This window comes from Genypterus blacodes, unplaced genomic scaffold (genome assembly GCF_046128005.1).
Source record: "Genypterus blacodes isolate CSIRO-AG114 ecotype Tasmania unplaced genomic scaffold, CSIRO-AGI_Gbla_v1 ptg000039l_1, whole genome shotgun sequence".
NCBI lineage: Eukaryota > Metazoa > Chordata > Actinopteri > Ophidiiformes > Ophidiidae > Genypterus > Genypterus blacodes.
Window position 1 is genome coordinate 7,450,985 of NW_027466852.1, and position 13,958 is coordinate 7,464,942.

The window sequence follows — 13,958 nt, forward strand, 5'->3', positions numbered from 1 at the left end:
ACATGAGGGAGGAGGACCAGGTCAGGCCTGCTGCTCAGAGGGCCAAAATGCTTACGGCACCCGGTATTCCCAGGCGGTCTCCCATCCAAGTACTAAGCTGGCCCGACGCTGATTAGCTTCCGAGATCAGACGAGATCGGGCGTGTTCAGAGTGGTATGGACGTAAACGAGGAGAGAAGCCACACAGAGGCTCTTTATAGGTGAGACAGACCCAGTTCAAGTCACCGTGTACACATGACTACACTCAAGTTCATGTATATCACAATTTACATGATGCCTTCATCAGAAACACACATTTCTGGTTAATGAAGTCTTACCTAATGAAACTGATAATCATCACATAGAACATACAGAGGGACCACTTACATCTCTGGCGCTCACTTTTATCCTCATCATCATCATCATCATCATCATCATCATTGTCACACAGTGGCTCGTGTACTTCACTCCTCATGTGCTTTCAATCATCTCATATTATGCCCATGTGCAATACTCATTTTCTGAATGTATGCTTTCATATAAGATAAGATAAGATACAACTTTATTCTCCTGAGGGACATTGGGTGTTGACAGAGGGAGTGAAACATGAGGGAGGAGGACCAGGTGAGGCCTGCTGCTCAGAGGGCCAAAATGCTTACGGCACCAGGTATTCCCAGGGGGTCTCGCATCCAAGTACTAACCTGGCCCGATGCTGCTTAGCTTCCAAGATCAGACGAGATCGGGCGTGTTCAGAGTGGTATGGCCGTAAACGAGGAGAGCAGCCACACAGAGGCTCTTTATAGCTGAGACAGACCCAGTTCAAGTCACCGTGTACACATGACTACACTCAAGTTCATGTATATCACAATTTACATGATGCCTTTATCAGAAACACCACATTTCTGGATAATGAAGTCTTACCTAATGAAACTGATAATCATCACATAGAACATACAGAGGGACCACTTACATCTCTGACGCTCACTTTCATCCTCATCATCATCATTGTCACACAGTGGCTCGTGTACTTCACTCCTCATGTGCATTCAATCATCTCATATTATGCCCATGTGCAATACTCATTTTCTGAATGTATGCTTTCATATAAGATAAGATAAGATACAACTTTATTCTCCTGAGGGACATTGGGTGTTGACAGAGGGAGTGAAACATGAGGGAGGAGGACCAGGTGAGGCCTGCTGCTCAGAGGGCCAAAATGCTTACGGCACCGGGTATTCCTAGGGGGTCTCCCATCCAAGTACTAAGCTGGCCCGATGCTGCTTAGCTTCCAAGATCAGACGAGACAGGCTTGTTCAGAGTGGTATGGCCGTAAACGAGGAGAGGAGCCACACAGAGGCTCTTTATAGGTGAGACAGACCCAGTTCAAGTCACCGTGTACGCATGACTACACTCAAGTTCATGTATATCACAATTTACATGATGCCTTCATCAGAAGAACACTAACATTTCAGATAAGATAAGATACAACTTTGTTCTCCTGAGGGAAATTGCGTGTTCACAGAGGGAGTGAAACATGAGGGAGGAGGACCAGGTGAGGCCTGCTGCTCAGACGGCCAAAATGCTTACGGCACCGGGTATTCCCAGGCGGTCTCCCATCCAAGTACTAACCTGGCCCGACGCTGCTTAGCTTCCGAGATCAGACGAGATCGGGCGTGTTCAGAGTGGTCTGGCCGTAAACGAGGAGAGGAGCCACACAGAGGCTCTTTATAGGTGAGACAGACCCAGTTCAAGTCACCGTGTACGCATGACTACACTCAAGTTCATGTATATCACAATTTACATGATGCCTTCATCAGAAGAACACTAACATTTCAGATAAGATAAGATACAACTTTGTTCTCCCGAGGGAAATTGCGTGTTCACAGAGGGAGTGAAACATGAGGGAGGAGGACCAGGTGAGGCCTGCTGCTCAGAGGGCCAAAATGCTTACGGCACCGGGTATTCCCAGGCGGTCTCCCATCCAAGTACTTACCTGGCCCGACGCTGATTAGCTTCCGAGATCAGACGAGATCGGGCGTGTTCAGAGTGGTATGGCCTTAAACGAGGAAAGCAGCCACTCAGAGGCTCTTTATAGGTAAGACAGACCCAGTTCAAGTCACCGTGTACACATAACTACACTCAAGTTCATGTATATCACAATTGACATGATGCCTTCATCATAAACACACATTTCAGATAAGATAAGATACAACTTTATTCTCCCGAGGGAAATTGCGTGTTGACAGAGGGAGTGAAACATGAGGGAGGAGGACCAGGTGAGGCCTGCTGCTCAGAGGGCCAAAATGCTTACTGCACCGGGTATTCCCAGGCGGTCTCCCATCCAAGTACTAACCTGGCCCGACGCTGCTTAGCTTCCGAGATCAGACGAGATCGAGCGTGTTCAGAGTGGTATGGCCGTAAACGAGGAGAGCAGCCACACAGAGGCTCTTTAAAGGTAAGACAGACCCAGTTCATTCACCGTTTACACATGACTACACTCAAGTTCATGTATATCACAATTTACATGATGCCTTTATCAGAAACACACATTTCTGGATAATGAAGTCTTACCTATTGAAACTGATAATCATCACATAGAACATACAGAGGGACCACTTACATCTCTGACGCTATCTATCATCCTCATCATCATCATTGTCACACAGTGGCTCGTGTACTTCACTCCTCATGTGCATTCAATCATCTCATATTATGCCCATGTGCAATACTCATTTTCTGAATGTATGCTTTCATATAAGATAAGATAAGATACAACTTTATTCTCCCGAGGGACATTGGGTGTTGACAGAGGGAGTGAAACATGAGGGAGGAGGACCAGGTGAGGCCTGCTGCTCAGAGGGCCAAAATGCTTACGGCACCGGGTATTCCCAGGCGGTCTCCCATCCAAGTACTTACCTGGCCCGACGCTGCTTAGCTTCCGAGATCAGACGAGATCAGGCGTGTTCAGAGTGGTATGGCCGTAAACGAGGAGAGCAGCCACACAGAGGCTCTTTATAGGTGAGACAGACCCAGTTCAAGTCACCGTGTACGCATGACTACACTCAAGTTCATGTATATCACAATTTACATGATGCCTTCATCAGAAGAACACTAACATTTCAGATAAGATAAGATACAACTTTATTCTCCCGAGGGAAATTGCGTGTTGACAGAGGGAGTGAAACATGAGGGAGGAGGACCAGGTGAGGCCTGCTGCTCAGAGGGCCAAAATGCTTACGGCACCGGGTATTCCCAGGCGGTCTCCCATCCAAGTACTAACCTGTCCCAACGCTGATTAGCTTCCGAGATCAGACGAGATCGGGCGTGTTCAGAGTGGTATGGCCGTAAACGAGGAGAGCAGCTACACAGAGGCTCTTTTTAGGTGAGACAGACCCAGTTCAAGTCACCGTGTACACATGACTACACTCAAGTTCATGTTTATCACAATTTACATGATGCCTTCATCAGAAACACACATTTCTGGATAATGAAGTCTTACCTAATGAAACTGATAATCATCACATAGAACATACAGAGGGACCACTTACATCTCTGGCGCTCACTTTCATCCTCATCATCATCATCATCATCATCATCATCGTCACACAGTTGCTCGAGTACTTCACTCCTCATGTGCATTCAATCATCTCATATTATGCCCATGTGCAATACTCATTTTCTGAATGTATGCTTTCATATAAGATAAGATAAGATACAACTTTATTCTCCCGAGGGACATTGGGTGTTGACAGAGGGAGTGAAACATGAGGGAGGAGGACCAGGTGAGGCCTGCTGCTCAGAGGAACAAAATGCTTACGGCACCGGGTATTCCCAGGCGGTCTCCCATCCAAGTACTAACCTGGCCCAACGCTGCTTAGCTTTCGAGATCAGACGAGATCCGGCGTGTTCAGAGTGGTATGGCCGTAAACGAGGACAGCAGCCACACAGAGGCTCTTTATAGGTGAGACAGACCCAGTTCAAGTCACAGTGTACACATGACTACACTCAAGTTCATGTATATCACAGTTTACATGATGCCTTCATTAGAAGAACACTAACATTTCAGATAAGATAAGATACAACTTTATTCTCCCGAGGGAAATTGCGTGTTGACAGAGGGAGTGAAACATAAGGGAGGAGGACCAGGTGAGGCCTGCTGCTCAGAGGGCCAAAACTCTTACTGCACCGGGTATTCCCAGGCGGTCTCCCATCCAAGTACTTAGCTGGCCCGACGCTGCTTAGCTTCCGAGATCAGACGAGATCAGGCGTGTTCAGAGTGGTATGGCCGTAAACGAGGAGAGCAGCCACACAGAGGCTCTTTTTAGGTGAGACAGACCCAGTTCAAGTCACCGTGTACACATGACCACACTCAAGTTCATGTATATCACAATTTACATGATGCCTTCATCAGAAGAAAAGTGACATTTCAGATAAGATAAGATACAACTTTTTTCTCCCGAGGGAAATTGCGTGTTCACAGAGGGAGTGAAACATGAGGGAGGAGGACCAGGTGAGGCCTGCTGCTCAGAGGGCCAAAATGCTTACTGCACCGGATATTCCCAGGCGGTCTCCCATCCAAGTACTAACCTGGCCCGATGCTGCTTAGCTTCCGAGATCAGACGTGATCGGGCGTGTTCAGAGTTGTATGGCCGTAAACGAGGAGAGCAGCCACACAGAGGCTCTTTTTAGGTGAGACAGACCCAGTTCAAGTCACCGTGTACACATGACTACACTCAAGTTCATGTATATCACAATTTACAAGATGCCTTCATCAGAAACACACATTTCTTGATAATGAAGTCTTACCTAATGAAACTGATAATCATCACATAGAACATACAAAGGGACCACTTACATCTCTGGCGCTCACTTTCATCCTCATCATCATCATCATCATCATCATCATCGTCACACAGTGGCTCGTGTACTTCACTCCTCATGTGCATTCAATCATCTCATATTATGCCCATGTGCAATACTCATTTTCTGAATGTATGCTTTCATATAAGATAAGATAAGATACAACTTTATTCTCATGAGGGACATTGGGTGTTGACAGAGGGAGTGAAACATGAGGGAGGAGGACCAGGTGAGGCCTGCTGCTCAGAGGGCCAAAATGCTTACGGCACCGGTTATTCCCAGGCGGTCTCCCATCCAAGTACTAACCTGGCCCGACGCTGATTAGCTTCCGAGATCAGACGAGATCGGGCGTGTTCAGAGTGGTATGGCCGTAAACGAGGAGAGCAGCCACACAGAGGCTCTTTATAGGTGAGACAGACCCAGTTCAAGTCACTGTGTACACATGACTACACTCAAGTTCATGTATATCACAATTTACATGATGCCTTCATCAGAAGAACACTAACATTTCAGATAAGATAAGATACAACTTTGTTCTCCCGAGGGAAATTGCGTGTTCACAGAGGGAGTGAAACATGAGGGAGGAGGACCAGGTGAGGCCTGCTGCTCAGAGGGCCAAAACTCTTACTGCACCGGGTATTCCCAGGCGGTCTCCCATCCAAGTACTTAGCTGGCCCGACGCTGCTTAGCTTCCGAGATCAGACGAGATCAGGCGTGTTCAGAGTGGTATGGCCGTAAACGAGGAGAGCAGCCACACAGAGGCTCTTTTTAGGTGAGACAGACCCAGTTCAAGTCACCGTGTACGCATGACTACACTCAAGTTCATGTATATCACAATTTACATGATGCCTTCATCAGAAGAACACTAACATTTCAGATAAGATAAGATACAACTTTATTCTCCCGAGGGAAATTGCGTGTTGACAGAGGGAGTGAAACATGAGGGAGGAGGAACAGGTGAGGCCTGCTGCTCAGAGGGCCAAAATGCATACGGCACCGGGTATTCCCAGGCGGTCTCCCATCCAAGTACTATCCTGGCCCGACGCTGATTAGCTTCCGAGATCAGACGAGATCGGGCGTGTTCAGAGTGGTCTGGCCGTAAACGAGGAGAGGAGCCACACAGAGGCTCTTTATAGGTGAGACAGACCCAGTTCAAGTCACCGTGTACGCATGACTACACTCAAGTTCATGTATATCACAATTTACATGATGCCTTTATCAGAAACACACATTTCTGGATAATGAAGTCTTACCTAATGAAACTGATAATCATCACATAGAACATACAGAGGGACCACTTACATCTCTGACGCTCACTTTTATCCTCATCATCATCATTGTCACACAGTGGCTCGTGTACTTCACTCCTCATGTGCATTCAATCATCTCATACAATGCCCATGTGCAATACTCATTTTCTGAATGTATGATTTCATATAAGATAAGATAAGATACAACTTTATTCTCCTGAGGGACATTGGGTGTTGACAGAGTGAGTGAAACATGAGGGAGGAGGACCAGGTGAGGCCTGCTGCTCAGAGGGCCAAAATGCTTACTGCACCGGGTATTCCCAGGCGGTTTCCCATACCAGTACTAACCTGGCCCGACGCTGCTTAGCTCCCGAGATCAGACGAGATCGGGCGTGTTCAGAGTGGTATGGCCGTAAATGAGGAAAGCAGCCACTCAGAGGCTCTTTATAGGTAAGACAGACCCAGTTCAAGTCACCGTGTACACAAAACTACACTCAAGTTCATGTATATCACAATTGACATGATGCCGTCATCATAAACACACATTTCAGATAAGATAAGATACAACTTTATTCTCCCGAGGGAAATTGCGTGTTGACAGAGGGAGTGAAACATGAGGGAGGAGGACCAGGTGAGGCCTGCTGCTCAGAGGGCCAAAATGCTTACGGCACCGGGTATTCCCAGGCGGTCTCCCATCCAAGTACTAACCTGTCCCGACGGTGATTAGCTTCCGAGATCAGACGAGATCGGGCGTGTTCAGAGTGGTATGGACGTAAACGAGGAAAGAAGCCACACAGAGGCTCTTTATAGGTGAGACAGACCCAGTTCAAGTCGCCGTGTACACATGACTTCACTGAAGTTCATGTATATCACAATTTACATGATGCCTTCATCAGAAACACACATTTCTGGATAATGAAGTCTTACCTAATGAAACTGATAATCATCACATAGAAGATACAGAGGGACCACTTACATCTCTGGCGCTCACTTTTATCCTCATCATCATCATCATCATCATCATCATCGTCACACAGTGGCTCGTGTACTTCACTCCTCATGTGCATTCAATCATCTCATATTATGCCCATGTGCAATACTCATTTTCTGAATGTATGCTTTCATAAAAGATAAGATAAGATACAACTTTATTCTCCTGAGGGACATTGGGTGTTGACAGAGGGAGTGAAACATGAGGGAGGAGGACCAGGTGAGGCCTGCTGCTCAGAGGGCCAAAATGCTTACAGCACCGGGTATTCCCAGGCGGTCTCCCATCCAAGTACTAACCTGGCCCGACGCTGATTAGCTTCCGAGATCAGACGAGATCGGGCGTGTTCAGAGTGGTCTGGCCGTAAACGAGGAGAGGAGCCACACAGAGGCTCTTTATAGGTGAGACAGACCCAGTTCAAGTAACCGTGTACGCATGACTACACTCAAGTTCATGTATATCACAATTTACATGATGCCTTCATCAGAAGAACACTAACATTTCAGATAAGATAAGATACAACTTTGTTCTCCCGAGGGAAATTGCGTGTTCACAGAGGGAGTGAAACATGAGGGAGGAGGACCAGGTGAGGCCTGCTGCTCAGACGGCCAAAATGCTTACGGCACCGGGTATTCCCAGGCGGTCTCCCATCCAAGTACTAACCTGGCCCGACGCTGCTTAGCTTCCGAGATCAGACGAGATCGGGCATGTTCAGAGTGGTATGGCCGTAAACGAGGAAAGCAGCCACTCAGAGGCTCTTTATAGGTAAGACAGACCCAGTTCAAGTCACCGTGTACACAAAACTACACTCAAGTTCATGTATATCACAATTGACATGATGCCGTCATCATTAACACACATTTCAGATAAGATAAGATACAACTTTATTCTCTCGAGGGAAATTGCGTGTTGACAGAGGGAGTGAAACATGAGGGAGGAGGACCAGGTGAGGCCTGCTGCTCAGAGGGCCAAAATGCTTACGGCACCGAGTATTCCCAGGCGGTCTCCCATCCAAGTACTAACCTGTCCCGACGGTGATTAGCTTCCGAGATCAGACGAGATCGGGCGTGTTCAGAGTGGTATGGACGTAAACGAGGAGAGAAGCCACACAGAGGCTCTTTATAGGTGAGACAGACCCAGTTCAAGTCGCCGTGTACACATGACTTCACTCAAGTTCATGTATATCACAATTTACATGATGCCTTCATCAGAAACACACATTTCTGGATAATGAAGTCTTACCTAATGAAACTGATAATCATCACATAGAAGATACAGAGGGACCACTTACATCTCTGGCGCTCACTTTTATCCTCATCATCATCATCATCATCATCATCATCGTCACACAGTGGCTCGTGTACTTCACTCCTCATGTGCATTCAATCATCTCATATTATGCCCATGTGCAATACTCATTTTCTGAATGTATGCTTTCATAAAAGATAAGATAAGATACAACTTTATTCTCCTGAGGGACATTGGGTGTTGACAGAGGGAGTGAAACATGAGGGAGGAGGACCAGGTGAGGCCTGCTGCTCAGAGGGCCAAAATGCTTACAGCACCGGGTATTCCCAGGCGGTCTCCCATCCAAGTACTAACCTGGCCCGACGCTGATTAGCTTCCGAGATCAGACGAGATCGGGCGTGTTCAGAGTGGTCTCGCCGTAAACGAGGAGAGGAGCCACACAGAGGCTCTTTATAGGTGAGACAGACCCAGTTCAAGTAACCGTGTACGCATGACTACACTCAAGTTCATGTATATCACAATTTACATGATGCCTTCATCAGAAGAACACTAACATTTCAGATAAGATAAGATACAACTTTGTTCTCCCGAGGGAAATTGCGTGTTCACAGAGGGAGTGAAACATGAGGGAGGAGGACCAGGTGAGGCCTGCTGCTCAGACGGCCAAAATGCTTACGGCACCGGGTATTCCCAGGCGGTCTCCCATCCAAGTACTAACCTGGCCCGACGCTGCTTAGCTTCCGAGATCAGACGAGATCGGGCATGTTCAGAGTGGTCTGGCCGTAAACGAGGAGAGGAGCCACACAGAGGCTCTTTATAGGTGAGACAGACCCAGTTCAAGTCACCGTGTACGCATGACTACACTCAAGTTCATGTATATCACAATTTACATGATGCCTTCATCAGAAGAACACTAACACTTCAGATAAGATAAGATACAACTTCATTCTCCCGAGGGAAATTGCGTGTTGACAGAGGGAGTGAAACATGAGGGATGAGGACCAGGTGAGGCCTGCTGCTCAGAGGGCCAAAATGCTTACTGCACCAGGTATTCCCAGGCGGTTTCCCATCCAAGTACTAACCTGGCCCGACGCTGCTTAGCTCCCGAGATCAGACGAGATCGGGCGTGTTCAGAGTGGTATGGCCGTAAACGAGGAAAGCAGCCACTCAGAGGCTCTTTATAGGTAAGACAGACCCAGTTCAAGTCACCGTGTACACAAAACTACACTCAAGTTCATGTATATCACAATTGACATGATGCCGTCATCATTAACACACATTTCAGATAAGATAAGATACAACTTTATTCTCTCGAGGGAAATTGCGTGTTGACAGAGGGAGTGAAACATGAGGGAGGAGGACCAGGTGAGGCCTGCTGCTCAGAGGGCCAAAATGCTTACGGCACCGAGTATTCCCAGGCGGTCTCCCATCCAAGTACTAACCTGTCCCGACGCTGATTAGCTTCCGAGATCAGACGAGATCGGGCGTGTTCAGAGTGGTATGGACGTAAACGAGGAGAGAAGCCACACAGAGGCTCTTTATAGGTGAGACAGACCCAGTTCAAGTCGCCGTGTACACATGACTTCACTCAAGTTCATGTATATCACAATTTACATGATGCCTTCATCAGAAACACACATTTCTGGATAATGAAGTCTTACCTAATGAAACTGATAATCATCACGTAGAAGATACAGAGGGACCACTTACATCTCTGGCGCTCACTTTTATCCTCATCATCATCATCATCATCATCATCATCGTCACACAGTGGCTCGTGTACTTCACTCCTCATGTGCATTCAATCATCTCATATTATGCCCATGTGCAATACTCATTTTCTGAATGTATGCTTTCATAAAAGATAAGATAAGATACAACTTTATTCTCCTGAGGGACATTGGGTGTTGACAGAGGGAGTGAAACATGAGGGAGGAGGACCAGGTGAGGCCTGCTGCTCAGAGGGCCAAAATGCTTACAGCACCGGGTATTCCCAGGCGGTCTCCCATCCAAGTACTAACCTGGCCCGACGCTGATTAGCTTCCGAGATCAGACGAGATCGGGCGTGTTCAGAGTGGTCTGGCCGTAAACGAGGAGAGGAGCCACACAGAGGCTCTTTATAGGTGAGACAGACCCAGTTCAAGTAACCGTGTACGCATGACTACACTCAAGTTCATGTATATCACAATTTACATGATGCCTTCATCAGAAGAACACTAACATTTCAGATAAGATAAGATACAACTTTGTTCTCCCGAGGGAAATTGCGTGTTCACAGAGGGAGTGAAACATGAGGGAGGAGGACCAGGTGAGGCCTGCTGCTCAGACGGCCAAAATGCTTACGGCACCGGGTATTCCCAGGCGGTCTCCCATCCAAGTACTAACCTGGCCCGACGCTGCTTAGCTTCCGAGATCAGACGAGATCGGGCATGTTCAGAGTGGTCTGGCCGTAAACGAGGAGAGGAGCCACACAGAGGCTCTTTATAGGTGAGACAGACCCAGTTCAAGTCACCGTGTACGCATGACTACACTCAAGTTCATGTATATCACAATTTACATGATGCCTTCATCAGAAGAACACTAACACTTCAGATAAGATAAGATACAACTTCATTCTCCCGAGGGAAATTGCGTGTTGACAGAGGGAGTGAAACATGAGGGAGGAGGACCAGGTGAGGCCTGCTGCTCAGAGGGCCAAAATGCTTACGGCACCGGGTATTCCCAGGCGGTCTCCCATCCAAGTACTAACCTGGCCCGACGCTGATTAGCTTCCGAGATCAGACGAGATCGGGCGTGTTCAGAGTGGTATGGCCGTAAACGAGGAGAGCAGCCACACAGAGGCTCTTTATAGGTGAGACAGACCCAGTTCAAGTCACCGTGTACACATGACTACACTCAAGTTCATGTATATCACAATTTACATGATGCCTTTATCAGAAACACCAGTTCTGGGTAATGAAGTCTTACCTAATGAAACTGATAATCATCACATAGAAAATACAGAGGGACCACTTACATCTCTGACGCTCACTTTCATCCTCATCATCATCATTGTCACACAGTGGCTCGTGTACTTCACTCCTCATGTGCATTCAATCATCTCATATTATGCCCATGTGCAATACTCATTTTCTGAATGTATGATTTCATATAAGATAAGATAAGATACAACTTTATTCTCCTGAGGGACATTGGGTGTTGACAGAGGGAGTGAAACATGAGGGATGAGGACCAGGTGAGGCCTGCTGCTCAGAGGGCCAAAATGCTTACTGCACCGGGTATTCCCAGGCGGTTTCCCATCCAAGTACTAACCTGGCCCGACGCTGCTTAGCTCCCGAGATCAGACGAGATCGGGCGTGTTCAGAGTGGTATGGCCGTAAACGAGGAAAGCAGCCACTCAGAGGCTCTTTATAGGTAAGACAGACCCAGTTCAAGTCACCGTGTACACAAAACTACACTCAAGTTCATGTATATCACAATTGACATGATGCCGTCATCATTAACACACATTTCAGATAAGATAAGATACAACTTTATTCTCTCGAGGGAAATTGCGTGTTGACAGAGGGAGTGAAACATGAGGGAGGAGGACCAGGTGAGGCCTGCTGCTCAGAGGGCCAAAATGCTTACGGCACCGAGTATTCCCAGGCGGTCTCCCATCCAAGTACTAACCTGTCCCGACGCTGATTAGCTTCCGAGATCAGACGAGATCGGGCGTGTTCAGAGTGGTATGGACGTAAACGAGGAGAGAAGCCACACAGAGGCTCTTTATAGGTGAGACAGACCCAGTTCAAGTCACCGTGTACACATGACTACATTCAAGTTCATGTATATCACAATTAACATGATGCCTTCATCAGAAACACACATTTCTGGATAATGAAGTCTTACCTAATGAAACTGATAATCATCACATAGAAGATACAGAGGGACCACTTACATCTCTGGCGCTCACTTTTATCCTCATCATCATCATCATCATCATCATCATCATCGTCACACAGTGGCTCGTGTACTTCACTCCTCATGTGCATTCAATCATCTCATATTATGCCCATGTACAATACTCATTTTCTGAATGTATGCTTTCATATAAGATAAGATAAGATACAACTTTATTCTCCTGAGGGACATTGGGTGTTGACAGAGGGAGTGAAACATGAGGGAGGAGGACCAGGTGAGGCCTGCTGCTCAGAGGGCCAAAATGCTTACGGCACCGGGTATTCCCAGGCGGTCTCCCATCCAAGTACTAACCTGGCCCGACGCTGCTTAGCTTCCGAGATCAGACGAGATCGGGCGTGTTCAGAGTGGTCTGGCCGTAAACGAGGAGAGGAGCCACACAGAGGCTCTTTATAGGTGAGACAGACCCAGCTCAAGTCACCGTGTACGCATGACTACACTCAAGTTCATGTATATCACAATTTACATGATGCCTTCATCAGAAGAACACTAACATTTCAGATAAGATAAGATACAACTTTGTTCTCCCGAGGGAAATTGCGTGTTCACAGAGGGAGTGAAACATGAGGGAGGAGGACCAGGTGAGGCCTGCTGCTCAGACGGCCAAAATGCTTACGGCACCGGGTATTCCCAGGCGGTCTTCCATCCAAGTACTAACCTGGCCCGACGCTGCTTAGCTTCCGAGATCAGACGAGATCGGGCGTGTTCAGAGTGGTCTGGCCGTAAACGAGGAGAGGAGCCACACAGAGGCTCTTTATAGGTGAGACAGACCCAGTTCAAGTCACCGTGTACGCATGACTACACTCAAGTTCATGTATATCACAATTTACATGATGCCTTTATCAGAAACACACATTTCTGGATAATGAAGTCTTACCTAATGAAACTGATAATCATCACATAGAACATACAGAGCGACCACTTACATCTCTGACGCTCACTTTTATCCTCATCATCATCATTGTCACACAGTGGCTCGTGTACTTCACTCCTCATGTGCATTCAATCATCTCATATTATGCCCATGTGCAATACTCATTTTCTGAATGTATGATTTCATATAAGATAAGATAAGATACAACTTTATTCTCCTGAGGGACATTGGGTGTTGACAGAGTGAGTGAAACATGAGGGAGGAGGACCAGGTGAGGCCTGCTGCTCAGAGGGCCAAAATGCTTACTGCACCGGGTATTCCCAGGCGGTTTCCCATCCAAGTACTAACCTGGCCCGACGCTGCTTAGCTCCCGAGATCAGACGAGATCGGGCGTGTTCAGAGTGGTATGGCCGTAAACGAGGAAAGCATCACTCAGAGGCTCTTTATAGGTAAGACAGACCCAGTTCAAGTCACCGTGTACACAAAACTACACTCAAGTTCATGTATATCACAATTTACATGATGCCGTCATCATAAACACACATTTCAGATAAGATAAGATACAACTTTATTCTCCCGAGGGAAATTGCGTGTTGACAGAGGGAGTGAAACATGAGGGAGGAGGACCAGGTGAGGCCTGCTGCTCAGACGGCCAAAATGCTTACGGCACCGGGTATTCCCAGGCGGTCTCCCATCCAAGTACTAACCTGTCCCGACGCTGATTAGCTTCCGAGATCAGACGAGATCGGGCGTGTTCAGAGTGGTATGGACGTAAACGAGGAGAGAAGCCACACAGAGGC

At 47.3% G+C, this 13,958-nt stretch overlaps 23 non-coding genes and 9 pseudogenes across 23 annotated transcripts; all 32 read right to left on the bottom strand.

The window, feature by feature from the left end:
• Nucleotides 1-48: 48 nt before the first annotated feature.
• On the bottom strand, nt 49-167 carry LOC142997842 (5S ribosomal RNA). The gene has a single exon (XR_012962550.1). It is a non-coding gene; the product is annotated as a 5S ribosomal RNA (ribosomal RNA).
• A 463-nt stretch (nt 168-630) lies between these two features.
• On the bottom strand, nt 631-749 carry LOC142997947 (5S ribosomal RNA). Its single transcript, XR_012962649.1, has one exon. It is a non-coding gene; the product is annotated as a 5S ribosomal RNA (ribosomal RNA).
• A 446-nt stretch (nt 750-1,195) lies between these two features.
• On the bottom strand, nt 1,196-1,313 carry LOC142998389 (5S ribosomal RNA; annotated as a pseudogene).
• A 245-nt stretch (nt 1,314-1,558) lies between these two features.
• Nucleotides 1,559-1,677, bottom strand: LOC142998906 (5S ribosomal RNA). The gene has a single exon (XR_012963192.1). It is a non-coding gene; the product is annotated as a 5S ribosomal RNA (ribosomal RNA).
• A 245-nt stretch (nt 1,678-1,922) lies between these two features.
• Nucleotides 1,923-2,041, bottom strand: LOC142997703 (5S ribosomal RNA). The gene has a single exon (XR_012962416.1). It is a non-coding gene; the product is annotated as a 5S ribosomal RNA (ribosomal RNA).
• A 241-nt stretch (nt 2,042-2,282) lies between these two features.
• LOC142997412 (5S ribosomal RNA) lies at nt 2,283-2,401 on the bottom strand. Its single transcript, XR_012962138.1, has one exon. It is a non-coding gene; the product is annotated as a 5S ribosomal RNA (ribosomal RNA).
• A 444-nt stretch (nt 2,402-2,845) lies between these two features.
• On the bottom strand, nt 2,846-2,964 carry LOC142997098 (5S ribosomal RNA). Its single transcript, XR_012961836.1, has one exon. It is a non-coding gene; the product is annotated as a 5S ribosomal RNA (ribosomal RNA).
• A 245-nt stretch (nt 2,965-3,209) lies between these two features.
• Nucleotides 3,210-3,328, bottom strand: LOC142997543 (5S ribosomal RNA). Its single transcript, XR_012962264.1, has one exon. It is a non-coding gene; the product is annotated as a 5S ribosomal RNA (ribosomal RNA).
• A 460-nt stretch (nt 3,329-3,788) lies between these two features.
• Nucleotides 3,789-3,907, bottom strand: LOC142997409 (5S ribosomal RNA). Its single transcript, XR_012962135.1, has one exon. It is a non-coding gene; the product is annotated as a 5S ribosomal RNA (ribosomal RNA).
• A 245-nt stretch (nt 3,908-4,152) lies between these two features.
• LOC142998146 (5S ribosomal RNA) lies at nt 4,153-4,271 on the bottom strand (annotated as a pseudogene).
• A 245-nt stretch (nt 4,272-4,516) lies between these two features.
• Nucleotides 4,517-4,635, bottom strand: LOC142998178 (5S ribosomal RNA; annotated as a pseudogene).
• Nucleotides 4,636-5,095: 460 nt separating this feature from the next.
• LOC142997294 (5S ribosomal RNA) lies at nt 5,096-5,214 on the bottom strand. The gene has a single exon (XR_012962025.1). It is a non-coding gene; the product is annotated as a 5S ribosomal RNA (ribosomal RNA).
• A 245-nt stretch (nt 5,215-5,459) lies between these two features.
• On the bottom strand, nt 5,460-5,578 carry LOC142998147 (5S ribosomal RNA; annotated as a pseudogene).
• Nucleotides 5,579-5,823: 245 nt separating this feature from the next.
• On the bottom strand, nt 5,824-5,942 carry LOC142997690 (5S ribosomal RNA). Its single transcript, XR_012962404.1, has one exon. It is a non-coding gene; the product is annotated as a 5S ribosomal RNA (ribosomal RNA).
• A 445-nt stretch (nt 5,943-6,387) lies between these two features.
• LOC142998083 (5S ribosomal RNA) lies at nt 6,388-6,506 on the bottom strand (annotated as a pseudogene).
• Nucleotides 6,507-6,747: 241 nt separating this feature from the next.
• Nucleotides 6,748-6,866, bottom strand: LOC142998170 (5S ribosomal RNA; annotated as a pseudogene).
• A 460-nt stretch (nt 6,867-7,326) lies between these two features.
• LOC142997413 (5S ribosomal RNA) lies at nt 7,327-7,445 on the bottom strand. Its single transcript, XR_012962139.1, has one exon. It is a non-coding gene; the product is annotated as a 5S ribosomal RNA (ribosomal RNA).
• A 245-nt stretch (nt 7,446-7,690) lies between these two features.
• Nucleotides 7,691-7,809, bottom strand: LOC142998772 (5S ribosomal RNA). Its single transcript, XR_012963067.1, has one exon. It is a non-coding gene; the product is annotated as a 5S ribosomal RNA (ribosomal RNA).
• Nucleotides 7,810-8,050: 241 nt separating this feature from the next.
• LOC142998260 (5S ribosomal RNA) lies at nt 8,051-8,169 on the bottom strand (annotated as a pseudogene).
• Nucleotides 8,170-8,629: 460 nt separating this feature from the next.
• LOC142997657 (5S ribosomal RNA) lies at nt 8,630-8,748 on the bottom strand. The gene has a single exon (XR_012962372.1). It is a non-coding gene; the product is annotated as a 5S ribosomal RNA (ribosomal RNA).
• Nucleotides 8,749-8,993: 245 nt separating this feature from the next.
• Nucleotides 8,994-9,112, bottom strand: LOC142997248 (5S ribosomal RNA). Its single transcript, XR_012961982.1, has one exon. It is a non-coding gene; the product is annotated as a 5S ribosomal RNA (ribosomal RNA).
• Nucleotides 9,113-9,357: 245 nt separating this feature from the next.
• On the bottom strand, nt 9,358-9,476 carry LOC142997596 (5S ribosomal RNA). The gene has a single exon (XR_012962314.1). It is a non-coding gene; the product is annotated as a 5S ribosomal RNA (ribosomal RNA).
• A 241-nt stretch (nt 9,477-9,717) lies between these two features.
• On the bottom strand, nt 9,718-9,836 carry LOC142998133 (5S ribosomal RNA; annotated as a pseudogene).
• A 460-nt stretch (nt 9,837-10,296) lies between these two features.
• LOC142997414 (5S ribosomal RNA) lies at nt 10,297-10,415 on the bottom strand. The gene has a single exon (XR_012962140.1). It is a non-coding gene; the product is annotated as a 5S ribosomal RNA (ribosomal RNA).
• A 245-nt stretch (nt 10,416-10,660) lies between these two features.
• Nucleotides 10,661-10,779, bottom strand: LOC142997249 (5S ribosomal RNA). The gene has a single exon (XR_012961983.1). It is a non-coding gene; the product is annotated as a 5S ribosomal RNA (ribosomal RNA).
• Nucleotides 10,780-11,024: 245 nt separating this feature from the next.
• Nucleotides 11,025-11,143, bottom strand: LOC142998868 (5S ribosomal RNA). Its single transcript, XR_012963156.1, has one exon. It is a non-coding gene; the product is annotated as a 5S ribosomal RNA (ribosomal RNA).
• A 444-nt stretch (nt 11,144-11,587) lies between these two features.
• Nucleotides 11,588-11,706, bottom strand: LOC142997688 (5S ribosomal RNA). Its single transcript, XR_012962402.1, has one exon. It is a non-coding gene; the product is annotated as a 5S ribosomal RNA (ribosomal RNA).
• Nucleotides 11,707-11,947: 241 nt separating this feature from the next.
• LOC142998135 (5S ribosomal RNA) lies at nt 11,948-12,066 on the bottom strand (annotated as a pseudogene).
• A 463-nt stretch (nt 12,067-12,529) lies between these two features.
• On the bottom strand, nt 12,530-12,648 carry LOC142998907 (5S ribosomal RNA). The gene has a single exon (XR_012963193.1). It is a non-coding gene; the product is annotated as a 5S ribosomal RNA (ribosomal RNA).
• A 245-nt stretch (nt 12,649-12,893) lies between these two features.
• On the bottom strand, nt 12,894-13,012 carry LOC142997344 (5S ribosomal RNA). Its single transcript, XR_012962073.1, has one exon. It is a non-coding gene; the product is annotated as a 5S ribosomal RNA (ribosomal RNA).
• Nucleotides 13,013-13,457: 445 nt separating this feature from the next.
• Nucleotides 13,458-13,576, bottom strand: LOC142997689 (5S ribosomal RNA). Its single transcript, XR_012962403.1, has one exon. It is a non-coding gene; the product is annotated as a 5S ribosomal RNA (ribosomal RNA).
• A 240-nt stretch (nt 13,577-13,816) lies between these two features.
• On the bottom strand, nt 13,817-13,935 carry LOC142997989 (5S ribosomal RNA). The gene has a single exon (XR_012962690.1). It is a non-coding gene; the product is annotated as a 5S ribosomal RNA (ribosomal RNA).
• Between the last annotated feature and the right edge of the window lie 23 nt (nt 13,936-13,958).